The sequence below is a fragment of the Pleurodeles waltl genome, chromosome 1_2, assembly GCF_031143425.1.
Source record: "Pleurodeles waltl isolate 20211129_DDA chromosome 1_2, aPleWal1.hap1.20221129, whole genome shotgun sequence".
In the NCBI taxonomy this organism is placed as follows: Eukaryota; Metazoa; Chordata; class Amphibia; order Caudata; family Salamandridae; genus Pleurodeles; species Pleurodeles waltl.
In genome coordinates, this window is record NC_090437.1 from 1274812812 (window position 1) to 1274829826 (window position 17015).

Sequence of the window (17015 nt, forward strand, 5' to 3'; positions counted from 1 at the left end):
ATTCTATGAAAATGTATTTTGATATAAAATTATATTACAGAAGTATTTCTGTATATAATCACACTTTAATATTTGATTATCCAACAGCTCTCCCAGTCCACTCTCCAATATTACATAGAGGCAACTATTGATACTTTCTTTTGTAGACGTAAGGTTGATAAGTAAAACGAATGTGCTGTGAAACTTTTTGTATTTAATATCTTTCAATTAAACTTACTAATTTCTTAGCAGTAGAAACATGTACTGTTCTGGATGAAAAATCATAGGAGCTCCATAGTGAATCAGACCTCTCAATAGGCAATTTGAAAACGCAAACCTAACGCAAAGAATTGAGTTGCCATTGGTGGCCTTCCAGTCCAAGTTTATAACGACTGTGCATGTTTTTCTCTCTCTTGTCCCCACCTCGCAACGTCCAGGCCTCTTGCTTCAGGTAGGTTACATGTGACTAACCCCAACCAGTGCCTTGAAAGCACCCCTAAAGCTCTTACGGTTCAGAATCTTGGCTGCATCCATTCCTCCCCTTTCCTGTTGTGACGAGCTGTGTAGAGAGATGCAACAACACTTGAGCGTGTATACTGTGCATTGGAGGGACATGTCCATTTTTGAAGATATGCAGTTTATCACAAAAACTACTCAACCTATTATATCTGGGACATTTTTCAGAATATCGGAGTAGTTTGAATAGGTGTAATGTTGTTTTCTATTAGGTGGAGTTCAGTGCACTGCAAGAAGGCTTTATTCACCTTTTTGAAGTCCGTTGTTACATCCCAAGTAAACCACCAATCCCAAATATTTATATAGAGTAAATTCTACTGTGTTCACAAAGATGTATATGGTGATGTCGTGGAGATAACGAAAGCACTGTGTTTTTCCCTATTGCCAAGAAATGCCATTAGTGGTGTGAAGTCTTCTCTGAAACACCCTAAAAGGCCAAATGACCTTGCAGCTAGAATAGCATTATCTCAACCGGAAATTACAAACACATTGCATTGCTCGTATGAGTCATTCAAGAAGTGCAACACGAGACATGTTTGTGGAAGGTGGAAATCCCAATGCAGATAAATACTGTGAAGCATATTGTATAATCTTCAGTGAAGGAATTGCATGCGGAAGGCAGTCGATTTCTGTACTTACGCGTATCTAATTGTGCTCCTGTCCTACCCTTTTCACTCCTGCTGTTAATGTGAATGCCTCAGGATTTGTATTGTAATTCTAATGTGTAGGAACCAAAACACAGATTGGACCAAATATGGTTCGTCGCTTATTACACTTTTGAAGCAATCTTTTCTATATGCAAAACATTTTATGAAATAGAGCTAAGTTTACTACTAGAGAATGAACCAACAAGAAGTAAGGTGCCGCTAACCAAGAATTTACAGCTAGGCACTATTTGAACTAACAGTAAATTGCTATGTATATGGCACATACTGCAGAACTACTTTTAATCGTTCAATCCCTACAAATATTTTTGGCCTAAAAGAAGGGGTTTAATATTTTGAAAAGGGAAGAACTGTCCTCTGAAAAAGATGAGAACTTTTCAAGTTTGGAATCTAAGTTTTTGAGCACAAATCCAGGTTTGGTTGTGATCTGATTTCCTCCGGAGTACTAGATGCCACTGTGTTCGGTGTGTGGTGCACTGATATGAAAGGGATGTCTGTACCTTACTGTGATGCTCTTTTTGAGTCCATTTTAATTATAGCTGGTTCTGAGGGCCAGTGAGGGATTGCCAAGAGAATGAATGCTAATTGTATTTCCTCCTTTTTCAGGTTAGTCTAAAGTAGCGCAAAGCCAGCATGAGTTCAGTTTGCGTAATTGAGCCTTGGAATAAACACTCAGCCTTGGGTTGCTTAAGATCACTGGGAATGAAGACCAGAGAAAGTCACAAATGTTGCAGTAGATTTGAGTGTCTGAAATAATGTGAGGCAGAAGCTTACAATTAAAATAAAATAGGGAAGGAAGATTGTGGGTCAGCAGTATATTGGCGGACCAGTGATAATCTTGAATATTTTGTCAATAAACTTAAATATTAGCATAAGAATGGTAGTTAATACTGAATCGAGACATATTCGAAGGGAAATGAAGGGCAGAGGCAAAGGCTAAACAAGATGGTGAAGAGGAGGTGAACCTTGCAGGAATCTGTCAAAGGATGGGCTGAATGTTGAGACGTCTGTTTGAACCATCTTCAGGGCCTTGTCTATCACCCTCGGCTTGGCCTTTGGACTGGTAAGTGAAACCCATTCTCCACAATGACAAGTGTATGAAAAAGGTGATGTAGGAAGAGGAGCGGGGTTATTGGGGCCCCTCTTTTGTAGTGGCAAAGGATCTTGTTCCTGGCAGAAGCCAGGGCAGTGATTTAGAGCTTTGTTACACTGTTGTTAATGGTGCAACGTGATTTGTGTGTCTTTAGCCATTTGAAAGGGAGCTGAAACCTTGCACATTTTTCTTTAGCAATTAAATTGTGTCAAAAGGCAAGTTTTATCTATACCTCTTGTTCGTTTCTCCGGCTTGGCTGCACTATTTAATGTATTCTTCAATGGAAGTGGTGATTTGCAGCGAACTCGCTCATCCGGTCGCAACTGAAATGTGAAACTTAACCACAAGAACGTTAAAGTTGAATGTAAAGATGCAAAATGTAGAGTCCGTCATACCTTTAAAGTTTGGAGAAAGAATCGGGCTGCCTTTTCTGGGTTCCAGTGCCAGCGGTTGTGCTCCCCGTAATCTGGTATAGAACATCGCTATGTTGCTTATCTTGAGGTCTGCTCACCATCTTCAGAAAAGTTCCTTGCATGATGTTTGAGAAAACGTTAGAAAGATGTTAGAAGCCACTTCTCACCAGGTGCCCATTAGAATATCTTCAAATGACAGCCAAGCAACCCTAGAAAAACTCACCATCACCATAGTAACCAGCAGTTTAGACTTTGGGAACACCCTCTACCCTCACCAATCAACTCACTAGAAGTCCACAAGCCCACACACACAGACCCCCCCCCCCCCCCCCCCCCCCCCCCGCTTGCCCTTCCTTCCAGAGACACATCTGCTCCGCAGGGCTCCTACTCGCACACATCCCCCACACAGAACTAGATCAGGAAGTCCACCGTTCTGTCACTTGTAAAGCATGGAACAACTTTCAACTCCACATCAGAGCCTCTTCCTCTCCTGAATTCCACAAGAAGCTGAAGACCTGGCTTTTCAATCAACCACATTACTGTATGCAGGGCTACGCACACAGACGCACGCACGCACACAGACGCACGCACGCACACAGACGCACGCACGCACACAGACGCACGCACGCACACAGACGCACGCACGCACACAGACGCACGCACGCACACAGACGCACGCACGCACACAGACGCACACAGACGCACGCACGCACACAGACGCACGCACGCACGCACACAGACGCACGCACGCACGCACACACACAGACGCACGCACACAGACGCACGCACGCACGCACACGCACGCACGCACGCAGACGCACGCACGCACACAGACGCACGCACGCACACAGACGCACACAGACGCACACAGACGCACGCACGCACGCACACAGACGCACGCACGCACGCACGCACACAGACGCACGCACGCACGCACGCACACAGACGCACGCACACAGACGCACGCACACAGACGCACGCACACAGACGCACGCACACAGACGCACAGACGCACGCACACAGACGCACAGACGCACGCACACAGACGCACAGACGCACGCACACAGACGCACAGACGCACGCACACAGACGCACAGACGCACGCACACAGACGCACAGACGCACGCACACAGACGCACAGACGCACGCACACACGCACGCACACAGACAGACGCACGCACGCACGCACGCACACAGACAGACGCACGCACGCACACAGACGCACGCACGCACACAGACGCACGCACGCACACAGACGCACGCACACAGACGCACACAGACGCACGCACGCACACAGACGCACAGACGCACGCACACAGACGCACAGACGCACGCACACAGACGCACAGACGCACGCACACAGACGCACAGACGCACGCACACAGACGCACAGACGCACGCACACAGACGCACAGACGCACGCACACAGACTGTCAAATGCACATATTTGCAGATACTTACAAATGCATTTACAAAGGAGTTTTGACACGGAGAGCCGGAGTGAAAAATCAATGACCAAAGGTCTGTTTATTTTTGCTGCAGCAAAGAGGACAGGTTTACCACTGGCATCCCAGGCCCGAAGTAAAGTGTGCTGACATAAAGCGTTTAACAGTGATATTTATACTCATACATCAAAGGATACATAAAATGTGTAACTAATGATATACGTCATACAGATATTTTAAGGAGTTAATCAGTTTCCACACACTGGTTCCATTTCCAGCCTTGTCCTTGCCTCCCTTCTGCAGCTGCCTGACTCCCCACATTCTTGAGACCCTTCAAAGGATTACGTGGTTCAAAGGTATAGATATCAGCCTTTCCCTCCCCAAAATACCACAGCCGAGGTCAGTTAGTTATTTGAACACACAATTATAATGAATACAGTGCCCCAGTTAGGGAAAGAAACCAGCTGCAAGCCTATGGCGTGGAAACAGGCTTATTTTACCTAAACAAATATACATAAGATAACATATGTGATAGACAGTGCGTTCAGAGACAACAAAAGCTCAAACTTACACGTGTAAAAGAAACGAAGCAATTCAAAATGAATTCTAACAATCGACCCTTTTTGAGTTTTTTTCTTCTGAACATAATAAACGTTTTGAATAGTTCTAAATTTCCTCATATATGTTGAATTTTACTCCCACTTCATTGAAATTTGCATTCATGGGGACATAAACAACCGATGGGTATGAGCAACCAGTATCTGTAGTGAGGACAGTAGGGTCAATAGCCATTAGGGAAGTTATCTCTTCTCTCTGCATCATAGCTCGATTGGTTTCTAGTATTTTCACTGGCGGAAGTTTACACAATTTTAAACAGGAACAGAGAGCAGGTAAGCACTGCACTAATAAACAACTTAATACAATAGCTATTATTATAAAAAGTATGTCTTTAAACAACCAGCCCCACCCCCCAAACAAAGACCATAACCATGATAAACTCCAATCGCCTCCTTCATATTGGCCCCCCTTTTCAAATACCTGTACTGCTTCTTTTATTTTCCCAATATCCAATTCTATCTCTGATGACTTGTTGACAAAATAACAGCACTTTTGCTGGTACTGATGTTGGATTAAAACACATACTCCTCCTTGTTGTACTGTAATCAAGTCTAGGGCAAGCCGATTTTGTATCGCCAATTGGGCTGCAGAGTTTATCTCTATCTGTATACTTCCTATGGCCTCTCTGGTGGCATTAAATGCAATGGCTAATTCAGCTGACATATTCATCATTGCCAGTTGTAAATCGAAAATTCCAAATCCGGGAATAAGAACATGTAATACTTGAAATACCCAGTTCTTTCGCTCCTCCAGTATGGGTGTCCCTCGTTTGTACCTATGTGCAAAACTCCCCATGTTAAGGGGCTGGGAAGATGATATATTTGATATCACAGTAATGTTGGGTGCCAAATATGCCAGTGAACATATCCCTTCCCAGTTTAGAGGCAGTACTTTATATGCAGTTCTTCCACATACGAAGTACATGCCTCCCTGGATTTGTGAATTTATAATGCTGTATTTTATTCGAGGCAATCCTACACCCTCTGGGGTGTCATGCTCAGAATTATTGCAATATTTGTAATCTTCCCAGATTGTATTTAGCAATGATACATTTGCCCAGGGTGCAACATATGAACATCTAGCCGTCCAGAGGGGGCCAAGGAAAACCCGGGACAATATTACAGGTGAATTTTTCCCATTTCTATCTTGTTCTCTGGAGGGATCATATAACAATCCTTCTGGATCTACTAGAATCTCATTTTCTCCCACAGTCAGGTTCCAATAATTCACAGTGTAATTTTGATGAGTCCCATTAATTAACGCTGTCCAATTTCTGTCTATTTTCTCCTCTCCTTCAAGATCCCAATTCCCTGTCTTTATATCAAATAACAAAGTGTAAACACACTGTTCAGGAGGGATCTTTCCCATGTATTTTGCCTCTGGGTTTTGCCCATAAAAATAGGTACCAAAACATATGGGAAACATTTTAAGTGTGGCATTCTCTTCAGGCATCGGGGAGAGCTTGTATTCTGCCTGGGTATTAGGGAGCACCGCACACCTAGGGTACCATTGATATTCTTGTTGGTCACATCTCCAAGTGGTATTTGGTACAAGACACACTTCCCCTCTTTCATATTCACTTGGTGATACTGGTACTTCATAAAGGCCTATAGGATCCTCGGGGTGTCTAGACAAGTGCCGGCAAATCCAACAGTCAGTGAGACTTAATGTCTCCGCTAATTTTCCATGAACCTTTATCAATGGATGTAAGGTAGGATTTTGCAACAATGATGCAACACCACTGGACATTATACATATTAACATAAGGGTCACTAGGTACTTCATTATGGTTTTGTAGAAATAGTTATAAGGCCACTCTTCCCTATTCTCTAGAGGGATATTTGTCCTGCCAAATGGATATATCTTCATAATTTTATTGTGCTCTTCTCCTTGGTCCTACAACTTTTCTATGATACCGTTTTACTCGTCTCAACCGCCTACGCGTGTTCAAAAATATACTCACACAATTACCAAATATGTAAATGCAAAATATTGATATCACTATACTAATAATCATATACGTATAGATACAGATAAGTGAATTTTTCCTTCAATGTTCACACCCACTAGGGTTCAGCACCGCCGTGCTTTCCACTCTAGCAGTTAGGCTGCACTGGTTGGTCCAGGACAATAGAGGTTGGCTTGATCCTAGGTCCCTTAGCTTCTCCTTTTCAAGTTTTAACTCCTGGTGAGTCTCAACTCCCAGTGAGTAAGTCGAAATACTTCAAAATTAATCTTCAGTATAGTTTGTCAGTTTCGTTCAGTGTCTCAGCAAAATGAGGGCGGAGGCCAGCAATTTTCAACCAGATTAGTGATGTGCTTGGGTATTAAACAGAAAAAGGGCACCTTTTTTTTTTTTACCGCTGGGACTACAAACCGCACCAACCCTAATGGCTGGCCGCTTCCGTAGAACTGGTACTTGGGTTTTTTTTTCTTTCTCGCCAGTCACAGAACTGTTAACTCCATTTACCCACTGATTGAATAGCGTTGCACAAGCTGCATCCCACTATGCTTGTGTTCTCGTTGAGACAATTGTTCTGACCAATGTTCTGGTGTCGTTGCACAGGCTAGTCACCCGTGTTCATGCTGGAATTTTAGTCATCACAGTCATTTACAACCTCGTCGCCCAAAGTGTGCGTAACAACAGTGAGGATAGCTCGTTTTAATGCTGGTACATCAATGGCATCGGAAATGCCGGTGGCGGTGAAAGCGGGGAACTGTATTTCACGAAGGCAGGCGTGCCGTATTCTGCTGAGCAAAGGATTCCTGGGCCATTCAGAAGAGACCTCAGTTTGCAATTCCAAGCTAGGAGCTATCAGGGTGATGTAAATGTAGCTTTTCGTAGGGGTCACCACCTTACGCACCTTCAAAATTCTGTTCATTTGGATGGGCGAGGACGCAGGTTGTATCGATGAGTTTGTTGATCTTCAAACAGCAACTCTTCGTCACTGGGCAGTTGTGTCACCGCAGGAGCAGAAGTAGCACTTGAAACCTGTGGAGGTGTTTCCTGTCTCCCTACTTCGCTGTAATCAGGAGACAATGGTAATTCTGCTGTTAGAGTACTCTGTAGTGGAATTGGTGCACGCTTACAGTGGCTAGCATGTATCCAGTTTTTCCTTCCTTCCACTTTCACCGCTGTCTGTGTTGCAAGCAGTACCTGGGCTGGCCCCCGCCACCTGGGCTGAAGACTGTTGGTTCTTTGAAAATTCTTTGTCATAAGCCAATCCCCTGGCTTAAAAGGGTGACCAGGGCCTTCAAGAGGAGTCGGTAGGCTGGCCTTGACCTGTTGGTGGATCAAACGCAAATCTTTAGTCAATTGTTTACAGTAATCTACAAACAAAGGATATTGCACTTCAGAAAGCTTCTTTGGTCGTGGTACCCCCCAGATATTGGCTGGCCTCCCCATGACAACTTCATAGGGGGATAATCGTGACTTGCTACTGGCAGTCATCCTGATGGACATTAATGCTAGGGGCAAAGCATCTGGCCATTTTAAGTTGGTCTCAGCACAAATCTTAGCTATTTTGCTCTTCAAGGTGTAATTATACCTTTCTACAAGGCCCGCTGATTGTGGGTGATTTGCAGCATGAAATCGATGTTTGATGTTAAGGGCGGTACAGACCTTCTCCATTACCTCATTAGAAAAATGACTGCCATTGTCACTCCAGACTAATCGTGGCAAGGCGTATCTAGGAAAATATTCTTTTAGTAATATTTTGGCGGTAGAGAGGGCACCATTGTCTTTTAATGGGTAGGCCTCTATCCATTTTGAAAACATGCATACTACCACTAACACGTATTTCAGTTTGTTACACGGTTCCATGTGGATAAAATCCATCTGTATAGCTTCAAAAGGGAGATCAGGAGGGGCAAAGTGGCCAGGGGGCGTAGGGGTCCCTTTTCCTGCATTGTGCACTGCGCACACCATACAACTTTTAACCAGGTTATTAGCAGCTTTGGATATCAGAGGATTACTCCAAACATGGTCCAAAGTTGTCTTGATGCCTTGGGCACTGATGTGTGCAGGACTGTGGGCCATAGTAACCATAGCGTGTACATAGCAATTAGGTAACATCCATCTTCTTCTGTCTGTGTCATCTGTGTAACAACCCTCACTGTCTAGTCTACCGTTCTTCTCCCACTGTTCCCTTTCCTCTGCCGTTGCTTCTGCTTGAATATCTCTCACACACTGCATGGTATTTTCTAGTACTTCGTACTGGGGCTCTCCCTTGATGCTACTCTCAACATATGCATTGTCAAATGGTGCTCGTGCTGTTGCTTTCGCTGTAGCATCTGCAAAAGCATTTCCTCGTCCTATATCATCAGTAATTTTTTTGTGGGCACTACACTTAATGATTGCGACCTGACGGGGCAGACTGAGAGCAGTCAAAAGTGTCACAATCAAGTTGCCATGCTGGATGGTAGTGCCATGTGACGTGATAAAGCCTCTATTCGCCCAGAGTCGCCCAAAATTATGAGCTACTCCAAACGCATATTGGCTATCAGTGTAGATGTTAACACTAAGATGTTCACTTATTTCACAAGCTCTGGTGAGGGCAATTAATTCTGCAGCCTGTGCCGAATTTTGCGGGATTCTATGAGATTCAACCACTGTTTTGACTGTGGTGACGGCATAGGCTGCAGTGGTCGTACCATCTGGTAACTTGAAGCAAGACCCATCTACAAACAGCTCTCCCTGTGGGTCAGATAGGGGAGTGTCTGTCAAGTCTACCCGTCCCTTAGTTTCTTCCTCAGTGGCAAAAATGCAATTATGATCAAATTCCACATTGTCCTGAGGGAGGGGTAGTAACGTAGCTGGGTTCAAGACATTGCACCGCTTCAAAGTAATATTTGGACTGAACAATGTTAATTCGTAACCCGTTAGACGAGCACTGGTGAGGTGCTGCGTCTGTGTCTTGTTTAACAAAATATCAACGGCATGAGGAACCATCACAGTGAGCGGATTGCCACCAACAAACCCTTCACTTTGTTTCACTGCAGCTGCTGCAGAAGCCACTCCTCTAAGACAAGTAGGCAAAGCTTGCGCCACAGTGTCCAAGGTGGAAGAGAAGTATGCACAAGGGCGTTGTCTCCCACCTTGGGCCTGTGTCAAAACAGACAATGTACAGCCATGCTTTTCATGCACAAATAAAACAAATGGTTTGCTGTAATCCGGATTACCCAATACAGGAGCAGAGCACATCGCCTTTTTTAATTCTTGAAAAGCCTCCTCACATTTGTCAGTCCAAGGTACAGGAGAGGGCACATCTGAAAGTGTCAGAGCAGTCAATGGTTTTGCTATAAGTGAAAAATTTGGAATCCACTGTCTGCAAAAAGATGTAAATCCCAAAAATGCTCGGACTTCAGAAGGGGTGCGTGGTGCAGTCATTGTATGAACCAATTTAATTCTGTCTGGATGTAATCTCCTTCCCTCCTTAGAGAGGAGGTGTCCTAGATAGGTGACCTCCTCTCTACAATACTGCAATTTTGGAAGGGACACCTTATGGCCCAGAGGTGCTAAATGATGTAATAATGCAACAGTATCAGTCTTACATTGTGTCATGGAATCTGAGGCAATTAAAATATCATCAATGTACTGCAACAACGCAGAGCCTGTGGGTGGATTGAATTGGTCTAATTGACGTTTAAGACATTGACTATATATGCTCGGGGACTCAACAAAGCCCTGTGGAATTCTTGTCATCGCGAATGATCTACCAAAAATCGCAAAGCTAAACAAATATTGAGATTCTTCGGCAATTGGAATGCTAAAGAAAGCATTCTTCAAATCGATTACGGTGAAAAAACACGCAGAGGGTGGTATCATGGTGAAAAGACTATTCATGTCTGGGACCACGGGAAACTGGGGAATTACTATTTTATTAATTTCTCGGAGATCAATAACTAATCGATATACTGTGTTATCAGTAAATGATTGCTCACCATCTAATCTATTAGCATCATTTCGTTTCTTTACAACAGGAAGGATTGGACTGTTACATGGGCTGCTCACTATTTCCTTTATGACACCTGCATGCACAAGATCAGATATGACTGCCTTGAGCCCTTTTTCGCTTGTTTTAGGTAATTTGTATTGAGGAACACGAGGTAACCGGGCACCTGGTTTGATTTTTATTACAATAGGGTCGATATCCATAATGCCTACATCATTCTTGCCTTTGGCCCATAAGCGAGGGTCTATTTCCTGTAGCTCTGGGGGTAAGTCGTATTCCTGTGAGAACATGCACCGAGTTGGGGAAACACTATCCATAGTTACATAGACACCATCCATTGAACAGTGAATAACTGCATTTAATTTCTTTAACAAATCTAATGCAAACAGGTTTTCATTGCAACCTGATGTTAAAGAGAGTGGCGTGTGTACTGTAAATGGGCCTACAGTTACTCTCATAGGAGTTGAGATGGGGCTCACCACGGGGATTCCAGAAATCCCAATTGATGTGGTATGAAGCCCAGACAGGGGAGCCCCGGGGACTGCAGAATGTGCAATAGATGTTCTGGTGGCACCAGTATCTAGAAGAAACTTATGGCCCTCTCCTTCGATTTTTACATCAATGTAGGGACCATTTTGATCTACAGGAATACTTACTCGCCCCTGGCCCTGTCTGTGGCTGTCCTAATAATTGTAGGATTCAGAAAAGAAATCATCAGCATAATATTGTCGTTCAAATGCATTGTCAAAAATATTAGTGTTACGCGGGACCTGATTCTCATTCTGCGAATTCTGATCAGTTCTACCTCTTCCTCGTCCTCGTGCATTACCTGCCGCGTTCCCTCTATGAAGTGACATACTTTGTCTTCCTTCCAGTAAGGGGCAAGTATCACGCCAATGTCCATCCTGCTTACAGTAGGCACATTGGTTGATATTTAATCGGCGGTCTTGGGGTGGTGCAGATGCACCTCGACCTCGACCCCTTCCCCGTCCCCTTGGTGGGCCACCCCTTTGCTGAGGGGTTGCATCCCGCTGAGGGTATGCCTGCTGTAATAATACCTTTTTCTTCAATTCTTTTACTGACTTCTCATTCTTTTCTAATTCTTCCTTGTACCTGCTCTCATAGTATTGCGCCATCTGCAAAATCTCTGCCTGTCCCTTCGTCATCCACGAACTCTCTGTTGCTTTTAATTTTTGTGATATTTCAGGTAGAAGGCCATTAACAAAGCGTTCTACAAATAGTGTGACACCTGTTACGGTGGCGAGGTCTTGACCGCTAAAATCTATGAAAGCTTGTTCAATTCGAGTAAAATAATCTGGGACATCTTCACCTATCTTCTGTTTATAAGTGGCAAGCTTTCCCCAATCCACAGTCTGAAGAGGTATAACAGTTTCTAACTTAGTCAATATCCGATTAGGTAAATCTAAAATATCCTGATGCGGCAGGGTTCCTGGTGCCCTTTGTGCTTCATGTGCTTCTAAACCCCCCCATGTATTTCCCAAAGTAGGTGCATCATCTACTCTTCTAATTTTATGCCAAACTTCAGGACCCAATAAAACACCAAAAAAATAGTCAATGTCTTTGAGTGTCATGGTTGTGGTGGAAATGGCAATTCTAAGGTCCCGATAGAATCCAGCTGGATTCTTTCGAGGGTCTGGCAAGTCTTTCTTTATAGCCATTACCTCCTCCCTTTTCCATGGTATATGAACAAATTGGGCCACCGGCACGGGAGCTGGTTGTCCGGCGGCAGTTGCTGCTGCGACTGCAGCTGCAGTGGGCATATCAGGGTGCACTTCCCTCATTGGGTACCCCTTGTCATATCTATTTAGAACATCTTCCCTGGCTATGACACAAATGCGTACTCCCTCATTTATGCTGTTACTATCAAGAATACAAGCCCTACTGTCCCGCCATAATTGGTTTAATTCTTGTTCATAAGGGAGAGGGGTAGAATCTGTAATACAAGACTTCCAATCCCTCTCCAATTTTTCAATCATATACAGCAGTGCTAATTGCTGTCCAAAATGTGACATCTGTTGTATTGTGTCCATAATATCGGTGTGGGTGTAAATAAGATGTGACATCCAGTTATCTGACTGATCCTTGATAACCCGTTTTTCCCAATCCCCAATAGTGGAGCGGGTACTAGGGGGCGAAATCGACTTCATAGGTGTGCTCCATATGGGTGAAAGTGAGTGAGTGGCTGTGCACCGTCGGCGTTGTCCATTTGGGGTATTAGGGGCAGGGGACATTATTGGTAACCTTGCAGTGTTGGCTGGTAGTGGTGGGGCAGGTGGCGGAGGGATTAGGACTTGGGCTATTTGGGTGGCTTGGGCTAGAGGCTGTGGTGGCTGTGGCACATGCTGCTGTAGTGGTGCACCTGGATTTCCCAAATTGTGCCCTTGCCCTTGCTGCTGTTGCGGTGCCCCCATGATAGGTTGGGCTACTGCAGGGGGTGTGTAAGGTGGAGGTGCAGTAGGGCTATTATCTAATAGCTGTAGCATTACCTCATCTTCCTCTAATGCATGTTTGGGTTCTGTTGGCTTTGATACATAACTTCCCTCCACCTGGGCCCTATGGACTCTGTCTTCAGACTCAATTCTTTTCTGGGTTTGGGAATGGTGGTACAGGGCGGCTTTCTGCATGATGGTTCTCCGGTTCTCCTTCTCTAACAGTTTATCTGACTTCGTTTTTCTTTTGGTGGCCTCAATTTCCCATTTTCTGTATACTTCAAACATATGTTGTCTAGCCTTTTTATGAAACAAACATTCCTGTAGGTAGGTTAGTTTCTTTAAATCAAAAGACCCATCCTCCGGCCACTGGAGGTCAGGACAATGTCTAGTATATTTGCGCCATATACTATTATACAAATTATTCTCTAAACCATAATCCTTTAACATGTCCCACCCTGGTGTTCCCTCTTTTGGAATGGGTTGCTTTTTATCTAAACGTGGCACATGATTTCGGCGAAAACAAAGACATAACCCTTGCCAACATTTCTTATTTCCCATATCTAACCTTTTAATTTTTCAAAATGCAACACGCACCAAATTTCAAAATGCAACCTGCACCGAAAAAAAAACCTTTTTCAAATGTGCACCAAAGAAAACCTTTTCAAATATTTACCAACTTACAAATTGCTCCAGGCCTGGGCAAATTACTCAAACAAGAAAAACACATGTAATACAAATTGTCAAATGGTACCTTGTACAAATGCAAATTTACCAAGAACTAATCATTCCCAAAAATGATAAGTTATCCAAAAACAATTATTCTCTCAAATGCAAGTTAAAGCAGACAAATAGCCAGCGAGGAACAGTCTTACCTGACTATCTGCTTTTTCCTGGATTTCTCTCCGGCCGCCCGTGTCAGACTAATCCGTCAAGATAAACACCGATGTTTCAGGGACTTCGCTGGGACATCATGAGAAAGCGGGGGGAAACCTGCCCGGTGGATAAGATGCAGCTGCTTCTGAAACTAAGTCTTTGTGCAGGGGCCCCTGGAATCTACACCTCCGGAACGGCGTCCCCCCACTGGCAGCACGTCTCGTGACAGAGCTACTGAAGATATCCACTGGAAGGTCCCTGTTCGGGCGCCAAATTGTCAAATGCACATATTTGCAGATACTTACAAATGCATTTACAAAGGAGTTTTGACACGGAGAGCCGGAGTGAAAAATCAATGACCAAAGGTCTGTTTATTTTTGCTGCAGCAAAGAGGACAGGTTTACCACTGGCATCCCAGGCCCGAAGTAAAGTGTGCTGACATAAAGCGTTTAACAGTGATATTTATACTCATACATCAAAGGATACATAAAATGTGTAACTAATGATATACGTCATACAGATATTTTAAGGAGTTAATCAGTTTCCACACACTGGTTCCATTTCCAGCCTTGTCCTTGCCTCCCTTCTGCAGCTGCCTGACTCCCCACATTCTTGAGACCCTTCAAAGGATTACGTGGTTCAAAGGTATAGATATCAGCCTTTCCCTCCCCAAAATACCACAGCCGAGGTCAGTTAGTTATTTGAACACACAATTATAATGAATACAGTGCCCCAGTTAGGGAAAGAAACCAGCTGCAAGCCTATGGCGTGGAAACAGGCTTATTTTACCTAAACAAATATACATAAGATAACATATGTGATAGACAGTGCGTTCAGAGACAACAAAAGCTCAAACTTACACGTGTAAAAGAAACGAAGCAATTCAAAATGAATTCTAACAAGACGCACAGACGCACGCACACAGACGCACAGACGCACGCACACAGACGCACAGACGCACGCACACAGACGCACAGACGCACGCACACAGACGCACAGACGCACGCACACAGACGCACAGACGCACAGACGCACGCACACAGACGCACAGACGCACGCACACAGACGCACAGACGCACAGACGCACGCACACACAGACGCACGCACGCACGCACACACAGACGCACGCACGCACACACAGACGCACGCACACACAGACGCACGCACGCACACACAGACGCACGCACGCACACACAGACGCACGCACGCACGCACACACAGACGCACGCACGCACGCACACACAGACGCACGCACGCACGCACACACAGACGCACGCACGCACGCACACACAGACGCACGCACGCACACACAGACGCACGCACGCACACACAGACGCACGCACGCACACACAGACGCACGCACACACACACAGACGCACGCACACACACACACACAGACACACACAGACGCACGCACACACACAGACGCACGCACACACACAGACGCACGCACACACACAGACGCACGCACACACACAGACGCACACACACACACACAGACGCACGCACACACACAGACGCACGCACACACACAGACGCACGCACGCACACAGACGCACGCACGCACACAGACGCACGCACGCACACAGACGCACGCACGCACACAGACGCACGCACGCACACAGACGCACGCACGCACACAGACGCACGCACGCACACAGACGCACGCACGCACACAGACGCACGCACGCACACAGACGCACGCACGCACACAGACGCACGCACGCACACAGACGCACGCACGCACAGACTGACGCACGCACGCACAGACTGACGCACGCACGCACAGACTGACGCACGCACAGACTGACGCACGCACGCACAGACTGACGCACGCACAGACTGACGCACGGACAGACTGACGCACGGACAGACTGACGCACGGACAGACTGACGCACGGACAGACTGACGCACGGACAGACTGACGCACGGACAGACTGACGCACGGACAGACTGACGCACGGACAGACTGACGCACAGACAGACTGACGCACAGACAGACTGACGCACAGACAGACTGACGCACAGACAGACTGACGCACAGACAGACTGACGCACAGACAGACTGACACACAGACAGACAGACTGACACACAGACAGACAGACTGACACACAGACAGACAGACTGACACACAGACAGACAGACTGACACACAGACAGACAGACTGACACACAGACAGACAGACTGACACACAGACAGACAGACTGACACACAGACAGACAGACTGACACACAGACAGACAGACTGACACACAGACAGACAGACAGACACACACACAGACAGACAGACAGACACACAGACAGACAGACAGACACACAGACAGACAGACAGACACACAGACACACAGACAGACACACAGACACACAGACAGACACACAGACACACAGACAGACAGACAGACAGACACACAGACACACAGACAGACAGACAGACAGACACACACACACACACAGACACACAGAGACACACACACAGAGACACACACACAGAGACACACACACACACAGAGACACACAGAGACACACACACAGAGACACACACACACACAGAGACACACAGAGACACACACACAGAGACACACACACACACAGAGACACACAGAGACACACACACACAGAGACACACACACAGAGACACACACACACACAGAGACACACACACACACAGAGACACACAGAGACACACACACACACAGAGACACACAGAGACACACACACACACACAGACACACAGAGACACACACACACACAGAGACACACAGAGACACACACACACACACACACACACAGAGACACACACACACACACAGAGAGACACACAGAGAGACACACAGAGACACACAGACAGGTGTGTGTCCCAGGCACCCAAGGGTGATCTGTAGGTTGAATACAGTACTAGGTATGTATGTCCTGGGTAGAAATCGACTGGCTAGCAGCATTTTGAGTGTGCAGCTGTCTTATCTTTCTTATTTACAGTGGCCTTATATAGCAGTAATCATTTTCTA

At 45.6% G+C, this 17015-nt stretch overlaps 1 protein-coding gene and 1 long non-coding RNA gene across 2 annotated transcripts in view; one reads left to right on the forward strand and one right to left on the reverse strand.

The window, feature by feature from the left end:
* PTPRA (protein tyrosine phosphatase receptor type A) overlaps positions 1–17015 on the forward strand; it is a 570283-nt gene that overhangs the window by 97581 nt on the left and 455687 nt on the right. The window lies entirely within an intron of this gene.
* LOC138250205 (uncharacterized) lies at positions 4168–14905 on the reverse strand. Its single transcript, XR_011194907.1, has 2 exons — positions 14009–14905; positions 4168–8012 (listed from the first exon to the last, which is right to left on the reverse strand). It is a non-coding gene; the product is annotated as an uncharacterized lncRNA (long non-coding RNA).